This window comes from Lissotriton helveticus, chromosome 5_1 (genome assembly GCF_964261635.1).
Source record: "Lissotriton helveticus chromosome 5_1, aLisHel1.1, whole genome shotgun sequence".
Taxonomy (NCBI): domain Eukaryota; kingdom Metazoa; phylum Chordata; class Amphibia; order Caudata; family Salamandridae; genus Lissotriton; species Lissotriton helveticus.
In genome coordinates this window covers 9,287,995-9,305,675 of record NC_136065.1, presented here as the reverse complement: position 1 = coordinate 9,305,675, position 17,681 = coordinate 9,287,995, and the positions used below count along the sequence as shown (strand labels likewise).

The 17,681-nt window shown below is 49.4% G+C and overlaps 1 protein-coding gene across 1 annotated transcript in view; it reads left to right on the top strand.

Annotated features, from left to right (window-relative positions):
* The window catches only part of LOC144754057 (saoe class I histocompatibility antigen, A alpha chain-like), a 1,371,606-nt gene that overhangs the window by 1,243,018 nt on the left and 110,907 nt on the right, over positions 1-17,681 (top strand). The gene's annotated exons all lie outside the window — the stretch shown is intronic.

The following is a 17,681-nucleotide window of genomic DNA, read 5'->3' as shown; positions in this document are numbered from 1 at the left end:
GTGTGATAGCAGTGCCTGAGAGAGGGTACAAGGTACTGTGTCCCGTGGTGTGACAGCAGTGCCTTGAGAGAGGGTACAAGGTACTGTGTGCTGTGGTGTGATAGCAGTGCCCTGAGAGAAGGTACAAGGTACTGTGTGCTGTGGTGTGATAGCAGTGCCCTGAGAGAGGGAACAAGGTACTGTGTGCTGTGGTGTGATAGCAGTGCCCTGAGAGAGGGTACAAGGTACTGTGGTGTGATAGCAGTGCCCTGAGCGAGGGTACAAGGTACTGTGTCCTGTGGTGTGATAGCAGTGCCCTGAGCGAGGGTACAAGGTACTGTGTCCTGTGGTGTGATAGCAGTGCCTGAGAGAGGGTACAAGGTACTGTGGTGTGATAGCAGTACCCTGAGCGAGGGTACAAGGTACTGTGTCCTGTGGTGTGATAGCAGTGCCCTGAGCGAGGGTACAAGTACTGTGTGCTGTGGTGTGATAGCAGTGCCAGAGAGAGGGTACAAGGTACTGTGTCCCGTGGTGTGACAGCAGTGCCCTGAGAGGGGGTACATGGTACTGTGTGCTGTGATGTGATAGCAGTGCCCTGAGAGAGGGTAGAAGGTACTGTGTACTGTGGTGTGATAGCAGTGCCCTGAGAGAGGGTACAAGGTACTGTGTACTGTGGTGTGATAGCAGTGCCCTGAGAGAGGGTACAAGGTACTGTGTACTGTGGTGTGATAGCAGTGCCCAGAGAGAGGGTACATGGTACTGTGTGCTGTGGTGTGATTGGAGTGCCCTGAGAGAGGGTAGAAGGTACTGTGTGCTGTGTTGTGATAGAAGTGCCCTGAGAGAGGGTACATGGTACTGTGTGCTGTGGTGTGATAGCAGTGCCTTGAGAGAGGGTACAAGGTACTGTGTGCTGTGGTGTGATAGCAGTGGTCTGAGAGAGGGTAGAAGGTACTGTGTGCTGTGTTGTGATAGCCGTGCCCTGAGAGAGGGTACAAGGTACTGGGTGCTGTGGTGTGATAGCAGTGCCCTGAGAGAGGGTACAAGGTACTGTGTGTTGTGATGTGATAGCAGTGCCCTGAGCGAGGGTACAAGGTACTGTGTCCTGTGGTGTGATAGCAGTGCCTGAGAGAGGGTACAAGGTACTGTGTCCCGTGGTGTGACAGCAGTGCCTTGAGAGAGGGTACAAGGTACTGTGTGCTGTGGTGTGATAGCAGTGCCCTGAGAGAAGGTACAAGGTACTGTCTGCTGTGGTGTGATAGCAGTGCCCTGAGAGAGGGTACAAGGTACTGTGTCCTGTGGTGTGATAGCATTGCCCTGAGAGAGGGTACAAGGTACTGTGTGTTGTGATGTGATATCAGTGCCCTGAGCGAGGGTACAAGGTACTGTGTCCTGTGGTGTGATAGCAGTGCCTGAGAGAGGGTACAAGGTACTGTGTCCCGTGGTGTGACAGCAGTGCCTTGAGAGAGGGTACAAGGTACTGTGTGCTGTGGTGTGATAGCAGTGCCCTGAGAGAAGGTACAAGGTACTGTGTGCTGTGGTGTGATAGCAGTGCCCTGAGAGAGGGAACAAGGTACTGTGTGCTGTGGTGTGATAGCAGTGCCCTGAGAGAGGGTACAAGGTACTGTGGTGTGATAGCAGTGCCCTGAGAGGGGGTACATGGTACTGTGTGCTGTGTTGTGATAGCAGTGCCCTGAGAGAGGGTAGAAGGTACTGTGTCCTGTGGTGTGATAGCAGTGCCCTGAGAGAGGGTACAAGGTACTGTGTGCTGTGGTGATAGCAGCGCCCTGAGAGGGTACAAGGTACTGTGTGCTGTGCTGATAGCAGTGCCCTAAGAGAGTGTACAGGGTACTGTGTGCTGTGGTGTGTTAGCAGTACCCTGAGAGAGAGTACAAGGTACTGTGTCCTGTGTTGTGATAGCAGTGCCCTGGGAGAGGGTACAAGGTACTGTGTCCTGTGTTGTGATAGCAGTGCCCTGAGAGAGGGTACATGGTACTGTGTCCTGTGTTGTGATAGCAGTGCCCTGAGAGAGGGTACATGGTACTGTGTGCTGTGTTGTGATAGCCGTGCCCTGAGAGAGGGTACATGGTACTATGTGCTGTGATGTGATAGCAGTGCCCTGAGAGAGGGTACATGGTACTGTGTGCTGTGATGTGATAGCAGTGCCCTGAGAGAGGGTACATGGTACTGTGTGCTGTGTTGTGATAGCAGTGCCCTGAGAGAGGGTACATGGTACTGTGTGCTGTGTTGTGATAGCCGTGCCCTGAGAGAGGGTACATGGTACTGTGTGCTGTGATGTGATAGCAGTGCCCTGAGAGAGGGTACATGGTACTGTGTCCTGTGGTGTGATAGCAGTGCCCTGAGGGAGGGTACATGGTACTGTGTGCTGTGTTGTGATAGCAGTGCCCTGAGAGAGGGTACATGGTACTGTGTGCTGTGATGTGATAGCAGTGCCCAGAGAGGGTACAAGGTACTGTGTCCTGTGGTGTGATAGCAGTGCCCTGAGAGAGGGTACAAGGTACTGTGTCCTGTGGTGTGATAGCGGTGCCCTGAGAGAGGGTAGAAGGTACTGTGTCCTGTGGTGTGATAGCAGTGCCCTGAGAGAGGGTACAAGGTACTGTGTACTGTGGTGTGATAGCAGTGCCCTGAGAGAGGGTACAAGGTACTGTGTTCTGTGGTGTGATAGCAGTGCCCTGAGAGAGGGTACATGGTACTGTGTGCTGTGTTGTGATAGCAGTGCCCTGAGAGAGGGTACATGGTACTGTGTCCTGTGGTGTGATAGCCGTGCCCTGAGAGAGGGTAGAAGGTACTGTGACCTGTGGTGTGATAGCAGTGCCCGGAGAGAGGGTAGAAGGTACTGTGTCCTGTGTTGTGATAGCAGTGCCCTGAGAGAGGGTACATGGTACTGTGTCCTGTGGTGTGATAGCCGTGCCCTGAGAGAGGGTAGAAGGTACTGTGACCTGTGGTGTGATAGCAGTGCCCTGAGAGAGGGTAGAAGGTACTGTGTCCTGTGTTGTGATAGCAGTGCCCTGAGAGAGGGTGGAAGGTACTGTGTCCTGTGGTGTGATAGCAGTGTCCTGAGAGAGGGTACAAGGTACTGTGTCCTGTGTTGTGATAGCAGTGCCCTGAGAGAGGGTACAAGGTACTGTGTGCTGTGGTGATAGCAGCGCCCTGAGAGGGTACAAGGTACTGTGTGCTGTGCTGATAGCAGTGCCCTAAGAGAGTGTACAGGGTACTGTGTGCTGTGGTGTGTTAGCAGTACCCTGAGAGAGAGTACAAGGTACTGTGTCCTGTGTTGTGAAAGCAGTGCCCTGAGAGAGGGTATAAGGTACTGTGTCCTGTGTTGTGATAGCAGTGCCCTGAGAGAGGGTACATGGTACTGTGTCCTGTGTTGTGATAGCAGTGCCCTGAGAGAGGGTACATGGTACTGTGTGCTGTGTTGTGATAGCCGTGCCCTGAGAGAGGGTACATGGTACTGTGTGCTGTGATGTGATAGCAGTGCCCTGAGAGAGGGTAGAAGGTACTGTGTCCTGTGTTGTGATAGCAGTGCCCTGAGAGAGGGTACATGGTACTGTGTCCTGTGGTGTGATAGCCGTGCCCTGAGAGAGGGTAGAAGGTACTGTGACCTGTGGTGTGATAGCAGTGCCCTGAGAGAGGGTAGAAGGTACGGTGTCCTGTGTTGTGATAGCAGTGCCCTGAGAGAGGGTAGAAGGTACTGTGTCCTGTGGTTTGATAGCAGTGCCCTGAGAGAGGGTAGAAGGTACTGTGTCCTGTGTTGTGATAGCAGTGCCCTGAGAGAGGGTACATGGTACTGTGTCCTGTGGTGTGATAGCCGTGCCCTGAGAGAGGGTAGAAGGTACTGTGACCTGTGGTGTGATAGCAGTGCCCTGAGAGAGGGTAGAAGGTACCATGTCTTGTGTTGTGATAGCAGTGCCCTGAGAGAGGGTAGAAGGTACTGTGTCCTGTGGTGTGATAGCAGTGCCCTGAGAGAGGGTACAAGGTACTGTGTGCTGTGGTGATAGCAGCGCCCTGAGAGGGTACAAGGTACTGTGTGCTGTGCTGATAGCAGTGCCCTAAGAGAGTGTACAGGGTACTGTATGCTGTGGTGTGTTAGCAGTACCCTGAGAGAGAGTACAAGGTACTGTGTCCTGTGTTGTGATAGCAGTGCCCTGAGAGAGGGTCCAAGGTACTGTGTCCTGTGTTGTGATAGCAGTGCCCTGAGAGAGGGTACATGGTACTGTGTGCTCTGTTGTGATAGCCGTGCCCTGAGCGAGGGTACATGGTACTGTGTGCTGTGATGTGATAGCAGTGCCCTGAGAGAGGGTACATGGTACTGTGTGCTGTGATGTGATAGCAGTGCCCTGAGAGAGGGTACATGGTACTGTGTGCTGTGTTGTGATAGCAGTACCCTGAGAGAGGGTACATGGTACTGTGTGCTGTGATGTGATAGCAGTGCCCAGAGAGGGTACAAGGTACTGTGTCCTGTGGTGTGATAGCAGTGCCCTGGGAGAGGGTACAAGGTACTGTGTCCTGTGGTGTGATAGCGGTGCCCTGAGAGAGGGTAGAAGGTACTGTGTCCTGTGGTGTGATAGCAGTGCCCTGTGAGAGGGTACAAGGTACTGTGTACTGTGGTGTGATAGCAGTGCCCTGAGAGAGGGTACAAGGTACTGTGTACTGTGGTGTGATAGCAGTGCCCTGAGAGAGGGTACATGGTACGGTGTGCTGTGATGTGATAGCAGTGCCCTGAGAGCGGGTAGAAGGTACTGTGTTCTGTGGTGTGATAGCAGTGCCCTGAGAGAGGGTACATGGTACTGTGTGCTGTGTTGTGATAGCAGTGCCCTGAGAGAGGGTACATGGTACTGTGTCCTGTGGTGTGATAGCCGTGCCCTGAGAGAGGGTAGAAGGTACTGTGACCTGTGGTGTGATAGCAGTGCCCTGAGAGAGGGTAGAAGGTACTGTGTCCTGTGTTGTGATAGTAGTGCCCTGAGAGAGGGTACATGGTACTGTGTCCTGTGGTGTGATAGCCGTGCCCTGAGAGATGGTAGAAGGTACTGTGACCTGTGGTGTGATAGCAGTGCCCTGAGAGAGGGTAGAATGTACTGTGTCCTGTGTTGTGATAGCAGTGCCCTGAGAGAGGGTAGAAGGTACTGTGTCCTGTGGTGTGATAGCAGTGCCCTGAGAGAGGGTACAAGGTACTGTGTCCTGTGTTGTGATAGCAGTGCCCTGAGAGAGGGTACAAGGTACTGTGTGCTGTGGTGATGGCAGCGCCCTGAGAGGGTACAAGGTACTGTGTGCTGTGCTGATAGCAGTGCCCTAAGAGAGTGTACAGGGTACTGTGTGCTGTGGTGTGTTAGCAGTACCCTGAGAGAGAGTACAAGGTACTGTGTCCTGTGTTGTGAAAGCAGTGCCCTGAGAGAGGGTACAAGGTACTGTGTCCTGTGTTGTGATAGCAGTGCCCTGAGAGAGGGTACATGGTACTGTGTCCTGTGTTGTGATAGCAGTGCCCTGAGAGAGGGTACATGGTACTGTGTGCTGTGTTGTGATAGCCGTGCCCTGAGAGAGGGTACATGGTACTGTGTGCTGGTATGTGATAGCAGTGCCCTGAGAGAGGGTACATGGTACTGTGTGCTGTGATGTGATAGCAGTGCCCTGAGAGAGGGTAGAAGGTACTGTGTCCTGTGGTGTGATAGCAGTGCCCTGAGAGAGGGTACATGGTACTGTGTGCTGTGTTGTGATAGCAGTGCCCTGAGAGAGGGTACATGGTACTGTGTGCTGTGTTGTGATAGCCGTGCCCTGAGAGAGGGTGCATGGTACTGTGTGCTGTGATGTGATAGCAGTGCCCAGAGAGGGTACAAGGTACTGTGTCCTGTGGTGTGATAGCAGTGCCCTGGGAGAGGGTACAAGGTACTGTGTCCTGTGGTGTGATAGCAGTGCCCTGAGAGAGGGTACATGGTACTGTGTGCTGTGATGTGATAGCAGTGCCCTGGGAGAGGGTAGAAGGTACTGTGTCCTGTGGTGTGATAGCAGTGCCCTGAGAGAGGGTACATGGTACTGTGTCCTGTGGTGTGATAGCAGTGCCCTGAGAGAGGGTACATGGTACTGTGTGCTGTGATGTGATTGCAGTGCCCTGAGAGAGGGTACAAGGTACTGTGTCCTGTGGTGTGATAGCAGTGCCCAGAGAGAGGGTACAAGGTACTGTGTCCTGTGGTGTGATAGCAGTGCCCTGAGAGAGGGTACATGGTACTGTGTGCTGTGTTGTGATAGCAGTGCCCTGAGAGAGGGTACATGGTACTGTGTGCTGTGATGTGATAGCAGTGCCCAGAGAGGGTACAAGGTACTGTGTCCTGTGGTGTGATAGCAGTGCCCTGGGAGAGGGTACAAGGTACTGTGTCCTGTGGTGTGATAGCAGTGCCCTGAGAGAGGGTACAAGGTACTGTGTACTGTGGTGTGATAGCAGTGCCCTGAGAGAGGGTACATGGTACTGTGTGCTGTGATGTGGTAGCAGTGCCCTGAGAGAGGGTACATGGTACTGTGTGCTGTGGTGTGATAGCAGTGCGCTGAGAGAGTACAAGGTACTGTGTGCTGTGGCCTGATAGCAGTGCCCTGAGAGAGGGTAGAAGGTACTGTGTCCTGTGTTGTGATAGCAGTGCCCTGAGAGAGGGTAGAAGGTACTGTGTGCTGTGGTGATAGCAGCACCCTGAGAGGGTACAAGGTACTGTGTGCTGTGCTGATAGCAGTGCCCTAAGAGAGTGTACAGGGTACTGTGTGCTGTGGTGTGTTAGCAGTACCCTGAGAGAGAGTACAAGGTACTGTGTCCTGTGTTGTGAAAGCAGTGCCCTGAGAGAGGGTATACGGTACTGTGTCCTGTGTTGTGATAGCAGTGCCCTGAGAGAGGGTACATGGTACTGTGTCCTGTGTTGTGATAGCAGTGCCCTGATAGAGGGTACATGGTACTGTGTGCTGTGTTGTGATAGCCGTGCCCTGAGAGAGGGTACATGGTACTGTGTGCTGTGATGTGATAGCAGTGCCCTGAGAGAGGGTAGAAGGTACTGTGTCCTGTGTTGTGATAGCAGTGCCCTGAGAGAGGGTACATGGTACTGTGTCCTGTGGTGTGATAGCCGTGCCCTGAGAGAGGGTAGAAGGTACTGTGACCTGTGGTGTGATAGCAGTGCCCTGAGAGAGGGTAGAAGGTACTGTGTCCTGTGTTGTGATAGCAGTGCCCTGAGAGAGGGTAGAAGGTACTGTGTCCTGTGGTTTGATAGCAGTGCCCTGAGAGAGGGTAGAAGGTACTGTGTCCTGTGTTGTGATAGCAGTGCCCTGAGAGAGGGTACATGGTACTGTGTCCTGTGGTGTGATAGCCGTGCCCTGAGAGAGGGTAGAAGGTACTGTGACCTGTGGTGTGATAGCAGTGCCCTGAGAGAGGGTAGAAGGTACCGTGTCCTGTGTTGTGATAGCAGTGCCCTGAGAGAGGGTAGAAGGTACTGTGTCCTGTGGTGTGATAGCAGTGCCCTGAGAGAGGGTACAAGGTACTGTGTGCTGTGGTGATAGCAGCGCCCTGAGAGGGTACAAGGTACTGTGTGCTGTGCTGATAGCAGTGCCCTAAGAGAGTGTACAGGGTACTGTATGCTGTGGTGTGTTAGCAGTACCCTGAGAGAGAGTACAAGGTACTGTGTCCTGTGTTGTGATAGCAGTGCCCTGAGAGAGGGTACAAGGTACTGTGTCCTGTGTTGTGATAGCAGTGCCCTGAGAGAGGGTACATGGTACTGTGTGCTGTGTTGTGATAGCCGTGCCCTGAGCGAGGGTACATGGTACTGTGTGCTGTGATGTGATAGCAGTGCCCTGAGAGAGGGTACATGGTACTGTGTGCTGTGATGTGATAGCAGTGCCCTGAGAGAGGGTACATGGTACTGTGTGCTGTGTTGTGATAGCAGTGCCCTGAGAGAGGGTACATGGTACTGTGTGCTGTGTTGTGATAGCCGTGCCCTGAGAGAGGGTACATGGTACTGTGTGCTGTGATGTGATAGCAGTGCCCTGAGAGAGGGTACATGGTACTGTGTCCTGTGGTGTGATAGCAGTGCTCTGAGAGAGGGTACATGGTACTGTGTGCTGTGTTGTGATAGCAGTGCCCTGAGAGAGGGTACATGGTACTGTGTGCTGTGATGTGATAGCAGTGCCCAGAGAGGGTACAAGGTACTGTGTCCTGTGGTGTGATAGCAGTGCCCTGGGAGAGGGTACAAGGTACTGTGTCCTGTGGTGTGATAGCGGTGCCCTGAGAGAGGGTAGAAGGTACTGTGTCCTGTGGTGTGATAGCAGTGCCCTGTGAGAGGGTACAAGGTACTGTGTACTGTGGTGTGATAGCAGTGCCCTGAGAGAGGGTACAAGGTACTGTGTACTGTGGTGTGATAGCAGTGCCCTGAGAGAGGGTACATGGTACGGTGTGCTGTGATGTGATAGCAGTGCCCTGAGAGCGGGTAGAAGGTACTGTGTTCTGTGGTGTGATAGCAGTGCCCTGAGAGAGGGTACATGGTACTGTGTGCTGTGTTGTGATAGCAGTGCCCTGAGAGAGGGTACATGGTACTGTGTCCTGTGGTGTGATAGCCGTGCCCTGAGAGAGGGTAGAAGGTACTGTGACCTGTGGTGTGATAGCAGTGCCCTGAGAGAGGGTAGAAGGTACTGTGTCCTGTGTTGTGATAGCAGTGCCCTGAGAGAGGGTACATGGTACTGTGTCCTGTGGTGTGATAGCCGTGCCCTGAGAGAGGGTAGAAGGTACTGTGACCTGTGGTGTGATAGCAGTGCCCTGAGAGAGGGTAGAAGTTACTGTGTCCTGTGTTGTGATAGCAGTGCCCTGAGAGAGGGTAGAAGGTACTGTGTCCTGTGGTGTGATAGCCGTGCCCTGAGAGAGGGTACAAGGTACTGTGTGCTGTGGTGATAGCAGCGCCCTGAGAGGGTACAAGGTACTGTGTACTGTGCTGATAGCAGTGCCCTAAGAGAGTGTACAGGGTACTGTGTGCTGTGGTGTGTTAGCAGTACCCTGAGAGAGAGTATAAGGTACTGTGTCCTGTGTTGTGAAAGCAGTGCCCTGAGAGAGGGTACAAGGTACTGTGTCCTGTGTTGTGATAGCAGTGCCCTGAGAGAGGGTACATGGTACTGTGTCCTGTGTTGTGATAGCAGTGCCCTGAGAGAGGGTACATGGTACTGTGTGCTGTGATGTGATAGCAGTGCCCTGAGAGAGGGTACATGGTACTGTGTCCTGTGGTGTGATAGCCGTGCCCTGAGAGAGGGTAGAAGGTACTGTGACCTGTGGTGTGATAGCAGTGCCCTGAGAGAGGGTAGAAGTTACTGTGTCCTGTGTTGTGATAGCAGTGCCCTGAGAGAGGGTAGAAGGTACTGTGTCCTGTGGTGTGATAGCCGTGCCCTGAGAGAGGGTACAAGGTACTGTGTGCTGTGGTGATAGCAGCGCCCTGAGAGGGTACAAGGTACTGTGTACTGTGCTGATAGCAGTGCCCTAAGAGAGTGTACAGGGTACTGTGTGCTGTGGTGTGTTAGCAGTACCCTGAGAGAGAGTATAAGGTACTGTGTCCTGTGTTGTGAAAGCAGTGCCCTGAGAGAGGGTACAAGGTACTGTGTCCTGTGTTGTGATAGCAGTGCCCTGAGAGAGGGTACATGGTACTGTGTCCTGTGTTGTGATAGCAGTGCCCTGAGAGAGGGTACATGGTACTGTGTGCTGTGATGTGATAGCAGTGCCCTGAGAGAGGGTAGAAGGTACTGTGTCCTGTGTTGTGATAGCAGTGCCCTGAGAGAGGGTACATGGTACTGTGTCCTGTGGTGTGATAGCCGTGCCCTGAGAGATGGTAGAAGGTACTGTGACCTGTGGTGTGATAGCAGTGCCCTGAGAGAGGGTAGAATGTACTGTGTCCTGTGTTGTGATAGCAGTGCCCTGAGAGAGGGTAGAAGGTACTGTGTCCTGTGGTGTGATAGCAGTGCCCTGAGAGAGGGTACAAGGTACTGTGTCCTGTGTTGTGATAGCAGTGCCCTGAGAGAGGGTACAAGGTACTGTGTGCTGTGGTGATGGTAGCGCCCTGAGAGGGTACAAGGTACTGTGTGCTGTGCTGATAGCAGTGCCCTAAGAGAGTGTACAGGGTACTGTGTGCTGTGGTGTGTTAGCAGTACCCTGAGAGAGAGTACAAGGTACTGTGTCCTGTGTTGTGAAAGCAGTGCCCTGAGAGAGGGTACAAGGTACTGTGTCCTGTGTTGTGATAGCAGTGCCCTGAGAGAGGGTACATGGTACTGTGTCCTGTGTTGTGATAGCAGTGCCCTGAGAGAGGGTACATGGTACTGTGTGCTGTGTTGTGATACCCGTGCCCTGAGAGAGGGTACATGGTACTGTGTGCTGGTATGTGATAGCAGTGCCCTGAGAGAGGGTACATGGTACTGTGTGCTGTGATGTGATAGCAGTGCCCTGAGAGAGGGTAGAAGGTACTGTGTCCTGTGGTGTGATAGCAGTGCCCTGAGAGAGGGTACATGGTACTGTGTGCTGTGTTGTGATAGCAGTGCCCTGAGAGAGGGTACATGGTACTGTGTGCTGTGTTGTGATAGCCGTGCCCTGAGAGAGGGTGCATGGTACTGTGTGCTGTGATGTGATAGCAGTGCCCAGAGAGGGTACAAGGTACTGTGTCCTGTGGTGTGATAGCAGTGCCCTGGGAGAGGGTACAAGGTACTGTGTCCTGTGGTGTGATAGCAGTGCCCTGAGAGAGGGTACATGGTACTGTGTGCTGTGATGTGATAGCAGTGCCCTGGGAGAGGGTAGAAGGTACTGTGTCCTGTGGTGTGATAGCAGTGCCCTGAGAGAGGGTACATGGTACTGTGTCCTGTGGTGTGATAGCAGTGCCCTGAGAGAGGGTACATGGTACTGTGTGCTGTGATGTGATTGCAGTGCCCTGAGAGAGGGTACAAGGTACTGTGTCCTGTGGTGTGATAGCAGTGCCCAGAGAGAGGGTACAAGGTACTGTGTCCTGTGGTGTGATAGCAGTGCCCTGAGAGAGGGTACATGGTACTGTGTGCTGTGTTGTGATAGCAGTGCCCTGAGAGAGGGTACATGGTACTGTGTGCTGTGATGTGATAGCAGTGCCCAGAGAGGGTACAAGGTACTGTGTCCTGTGGTGTGATAGCAGTGCCCTGGGAGAGGGTACAAGGTACTGTGTCCTGTGGTGTGATAGCAGTGCCCTGAGAGAGGGTACAAGGTACTGTGTACTGTGGTGTGATAGCAGTGCCCTGAGAGAGGGTACATGGTACTGTGCGCTGTGATGTGGTAGCAGTGCCCAGAGAGAGGGTACATGGTACAGTGTGCTGTGGTGTGATAGCAGTGCGCTGAGAGAGTACAAGGTACTGTGTGCTGTGGCCTGATAGCAGTGCCCTGAGAGAGGGTAGAAGGTACTGTGTCCTGTGTTGTGATAGCAGTGCCCTGAGAGAGGGTAGAAGGTACTGTGTCCTGTGGTGTGATAGCAGTGCCCTGAGAGAGGGTACAAGGTACTGTGTGCTGTGGTGATAGCAGCGCCCTGAGAGGGTACAAGGTACTGTGTGCTGTGCTGATAGCAGTGCCCTAAGAGAGTGTACAGGGTACTGTGTGCTGTGGTGTGTTAGCAGTACCCTGAGAGAGAGTACAAAGTACTGTGTCCTGTGTTGTGATAGCAGTGCCTTGAGAGAGGGTAGAAGGTACTGTGTGCTGTGTTGTGTTAGTGTCGTGTATTTCTATAGGTTCTGATTCGATCCCCCTATTCCTGACCCTATTCTGGTTAAACTTACTAGCTAGTTAACTAACAGTCAGCCCATGAGGCAAGAAATCCCCCATGATGCAGATACCGTTATCTGACGCAGTCACACTACGGCACAGGAACGTGTTATCTGATTAGGTCATAACGCTTGAGATCTAATTAGACAAGCGACATTCCTCCAGCCCCTGATAAGGCATACGACGTTCTCATAACAAATCAAACCTATGACAACCTGGATAATCCGTGCGGCCATTGTTTTGATTTCGCAGAGAACTTTAGTAAAGAATGTGCTAACGAGCAAGTCGTATGACATCTTTATTGACGTACCTATGTCCATCCTTACGTCAATCTCGGCACCTTTAAGGTATAAATATTGCCGACCTTGCCCTATGCAAACACACGCGTGGTGACAAGACGGAGCAGCCATACTTGCCGAAGCCGAGAGCAGAAGCAGACCCCGCAGGCAGCAGCCCCGCCTTCCTGACGCGCTGAGAGACGCGCTGCTATCTCAAGCCGAGAGACCCAGCACCGGCGCTTCTGGGCAGCCCTCGCAGGCAGCCTGGAATATCGAGAGCAGAGAAAGAGATACCATTCCTCATTCATCCTAAATTCCAGGTACAGAACTGAATAACCCCTCCTAGAGAATTCTTTAGTTATTCACTTGGCAAAAACAAACTTAACTTAAACTGTAACTTTCTATTCCCGCCCACGCATTAGACTTAGGTCAGGTACACGGGGTAGGCGTATTTAGAAACACCAGTTGAGTACGTTTAGTCAAATGTATATGTGTATGTAAATATATTTTAATCATTTTAAACATCATATGGCTCAGAAACCATATCAATGTTTTTACAGTATTATTTTATACTATTGCTTCTAATGTATGCACCTTACTTAACTATAAGTATTGCAATAATATCGATCCATTTCTCTTGTACGAGAAAAGAGACTGATCAATAAATAACATCTTTTATTGAACACGCCCGTCTCTTCCTTTTCTCTACATTCTGATGAGACTAAGAATGCACGTACTGACTGAGTAAAATAATTGCCTTGTGCTCACACGACTCTCGAGATTGACTCTTGATTAGGGGAGAGCAAAGTTGTCATGTTCTATGGTTGTCAGAAACTAAATCCCTTCTTGTCTAATCAGGGGAGTTAATCCTTCCTTGAACATTCGAGAAAGTTTCTAGCGAACTCTGAGCTTAGCTGGCAAACCCAAAAATTAAGTCTAGTATCGACAGTAGTAGACCTAGTTAACGTCTGGCCTAGGCCTTTACTGCTGTAGGTACTATTCCAATGCGCAGAGCCTATTGGGAAAATAGGAGCTACACTACATGGCGCCCAACGCGTTTGGAAAGGGCGATAAAACTAACGTAAGACATTTAGAGTAACTCAGTCGTGCTTTCTCACTCAGACCCCTTTTCCCAAATACTCCAAAGACGTCTGGAGTGGGTGAAAGGTTATAATATCCTCCAAAACCTCGCAGGAGGGAACTCCTATGTATGGTTCTTGGTCTAGTCAACGTTGAAGGATAAAACAGTTCCAAAATATTGTGCACCTAATCTCTGTTTCCATAAAGAAACCTGATCTGCAAACAAAAATAATACCATCCTGTCAGTAAAATGGGAGACAGTGATGGAGAAAGAGAGGCAATTAGATTAGCTACTGAAATAGCAGCAGCTGATACTACAGCACTCGATGCAGACCCGGATATAATACTCATCCAGGTCGCCAAAAGGAGAGCTATAACTCTAAAACTTATAGAAAATGGACTGACACCTAGAGGTGGTACAGTCATATTCGTAATCGAGGCACACGAATATCGGCAGACAGAGGTATACTATACATGGATACATTTTCCAGCAGCAAATGCTGTAACAAAGTACTTTCACTATTACAAAGTAGAGGAACCTCCTAATGAGTACACTCCTTTCGAGGAGGTGGAAGTACCACTCAAATTCCAAGAGCATTTGCTCTTATTTGATGGCGCCCTAATACATAATAATCACATTACAAGGCTCGGTCCTTTAGGAAGACCAGGAGCAACGTGGCCGGTCCTAGCCGGATACACACCACATCCAGACATCGAAAGAATGCCTGCAGCAGAGCTGTTAATACAGCTAAAACAACTACTAAAAATTCACAGACAATTAGTTCAGTATGTAATGCGGACTTCAACAATTCAGCCAGCGATTAAACTTCCACAGCTGACCCCTCACCAGGGGAACACAAATAAAATTACACCACAGAACATCCAATCCTGCCTAGGTAAAGTTCCAGCTAAACGGGAACAAATACCATTCTGGTTGGCACAGAAAATTACCCAAATAGAGGCGGTGTTTCCTGACACCACCCCGCTGGAAAAACACAGGATTCTGACTATATGTCTCCCAATGGGAATCGCACCACACATTGAGGACTGTGACACTTGGGGTACGGTCTTTGCTTCCATCTATACAAAAACGCACGGTGTTCCATCCATTTCGGTAATACCAGATGTGCTAAAACAAATTCAAGATGAATACGGTCCAGAACCTGCTTTAACTCTTGGTATGAAATTACTGAAAGACTTCAAGCAAGTTTCGGCTATATTACTAGCCAACATAAAAGGTGAAGCAGCAAACGTGGCGATCCGCCAGAGGTTAAAAGAGACAGATATAGCAGACCAACCAGCTGAAATTGCCAGAATCATAGAAAAATCCTATGAGGAACTAGGCAGAGATAGTCTAGGTGGAATACCAGTAAAACCGCAACTGACTACAAGTCCAGAAAAAATATTTTTTAATAATAATAATTCACCAAAAAAGAACTGGGATGGAAACAAACAATCCAATCCTAAAGAAAAGAAATTCCAGTCCAGAGGAAGGTCTCCTAGGCGAAGAGAGAAATCTCCAAACCCGAGACAAAGGTCACCTCAGAGTGAACCCTCTGGGAATAGATATAACCTTAGAAATAGGGATAATATTAAAAAACCTGATAGATATCAAGACATTGATACACGTCCGTCTCAATCTTTTCAGAATTCCTCGCAGAAATCGGAAAGAAGAGGACGATCAGAAGAGCACGCCAAGTCCAAAGACAAGGAACCTGCTCAACTGAAAAAGAAATTACAATTTCCAAAAAAGAAGGTAGCCAGTATCAAGGTAGTTAACAATGCCGAGAATACTGAGGACACAACTGAAAAACGGAGAATGGGCTCAGACAATGCTAGACAGCGCAGCAGAGGTGACCATAGCTCGCAAAGTCCTTATGAATCATCTGGAGACAGTGGACACGAATGAATACCTTCAAGTGGAAACTGCAGATACCAGAGTTAGCAAGCCCCACAAAATATACGAGATAACATTACGTATAGAGGGAGATAAGACTAGGAAAATAAGGGGACTATTTTGGGATAACCTATCCAAGGGCTATGACATCCTTCTAGCTGAAAAAGACTGGCCACCAGAGTTTGTCAGGGAGTGCCCTCATGGCGAAGAAGTAATTATGCCTGCCTTCTCGAATCAAATACCGATTCATAAAAAATATACACTTGCTAGAAAGTGGGCAGTGGCCTTAGCACCTGCTTTATATAAAAATCATGTAGGATGGGATGAGGATTCTCCTCCTCACAAAGTCCAGTTAAAATCACAACCTACTGCACAAAGGCAGTACCCAATTAAGCAAGAAGCTAAAAAACAAGTAAATGAAATACTAGATCAGCTAGAATACCAAGGGGTGATTGAAACTTGCACCTCACAAATGAACAATCCTTTGTTTCCGGTCTCCAAACCAGACAATTCGTACCGTCTAGTTTTGGATTACCGACACCTTAACACATGTTGCAAAACTTTTGCAGTGCAAAACTCACACAGTGCTGCACTAATGAATAACATAGTGCGCAAAAAATACAAAACAACCTTGGACATCTCCAACGGATTCTTTTGTCAAAACATAGCACCAGAGAGCAGATATTTAACAGCTTTCTCAGTAAATGGCACTCAAAAACAATTCTGTCGGTTAGCCCAGGGGTACAAGAATAGCCCGGGGGTATTCTCAGCGAGAGTAACAGAATTACTACAACTATATGATGATGAAGCATTATCTTATGTCGATGACATTTACTTAACAGATGATGACTTGGAGACTCACTTGAAAAGAGTGAACACCATAATACTTGGTTTCGCTGCAGAGGGTTACAAATTCAACTTCAAAAAGTCCAGAATTGCCCATCTGACGGTCCTATTCTTAGGATATGAGTTATCAAGTGAAGGCAAAAGCCTGGCAGACAATTTCCTAGAGAAATGTGCCGTAATCCAAGCTCCTAAAACACTAAAAAACCTACAGTCAATTCTAGGCTTCCTAAATTTCGGAAGAACTTACATTGCAAATTACGCAGAAAGGGTCAAACCCCTTCACGATCTAATTAAACCAGACTTTAAAAGATCCAGTTGGACTCAAGCACACACAGAAATTTTGAGATCCTTACAAACAGACATGCTAATTAAAACAAAATTAGAAACCCGTGATAATACACGCAACCTTGTGATCCGAGTCATCCCAGGGAGATACGGATTCACATACCTAACCTCTAATGAGGGAGATAAGGTACCAATTGCATTCAAATCACATTTGTACACAAAAGCTGAACAGAGATTCAACAACAAAGGAAAAATTGTTCAAGCAGTTCAAACCGCAATAGCTAGAGAAAAAGACATAGCTGACGGTAGACATATCACAGTCAGAACAGCAGAATCAGCCTTTGAGGCATTAACAACACCGTGTAATTTACCAACAACAACATTGGATCCAGAATGGTTACAATGGGTAAATTCAATCACAACGGACAAAGTATATTACTTCTTTGATCCAGAACTAGAAGAATTAAAAAATCTAAAATATGAAAAAACGTATCCTCTGCCAATCGACATTCTGCCTCTACGACATTACGCCTGTGTAATCTATACAGACGGACATGCTCAACCCTCCGTTTGGGGAGAACATGCATACAATCCCACATGTGAGATTACAAAAGAAGTGTGGCACGGAGGTAAACTAAGACCTCTATTAACAAAATCACACTCAGTAGAAACTAATTCAGAACTACAAACTGAAATATTAGCTTTGAAAATGGCGCTAGATAATGCGGATCGCGAATTCCCGATACTTATAATGTCAGATTCATATTTCTGCGTCAAAGCATATAACAAGGATTTGCAGACATGGATTCAGAACGGTTACAAAGATGACACAGATGCACCAATAAAGCAGAGATTGCTCTGGGAACAGGTAGCTCTTTTGAAGAAAGAACTACCAAAGACTCACGTGACACACTCACTGAGTCATCAGCGTGATGGCGTTCACGTTGTAGGGAATTCATTGGCTGAAACAGCCGCAGCGGCAGCCAGTAAACCGGCTCCCGTAGATCGAAAAAAGCGTACATTAAAATACATTGACGGCGAAACATTGCTGGCAGTAAAAACGTCATCAAAAGGCGACTGCTCGGCGTTACCGATCAACTATCCACTCAATTACACATACATCATAGATGCAAACTCCATTCCTTTTGCTCGAATCCCTGGAGTGGGGGATAGAGTGATTCCAAACATGGACAGGAGAAACTTGTTAATCGCAGACGCACACATGGGCGAGGGTCTCAGACACCTTAAATTAAAGGATTCTCTGGAAGAATTACAATCACGGTACTGGTGGCCAGGCATGAGCCTGCACTACACCATGTTTGTAAAAAACTGCCCAAACTGCAACAGAGATCGCAGTGGGGAGAGAAGCAGTTTAATACCTCGTCGTATCAAGGCAGATAACATCACCACTAAAAAGAATGGCTTGCGATTAACATATACAGGCTAGTTCCCACTTATAATGTAGATCCACAGCACTCGGCTGACGTCCGGACTGTTATACAAGATTTGCGAGTCTAATTGGCATATACGC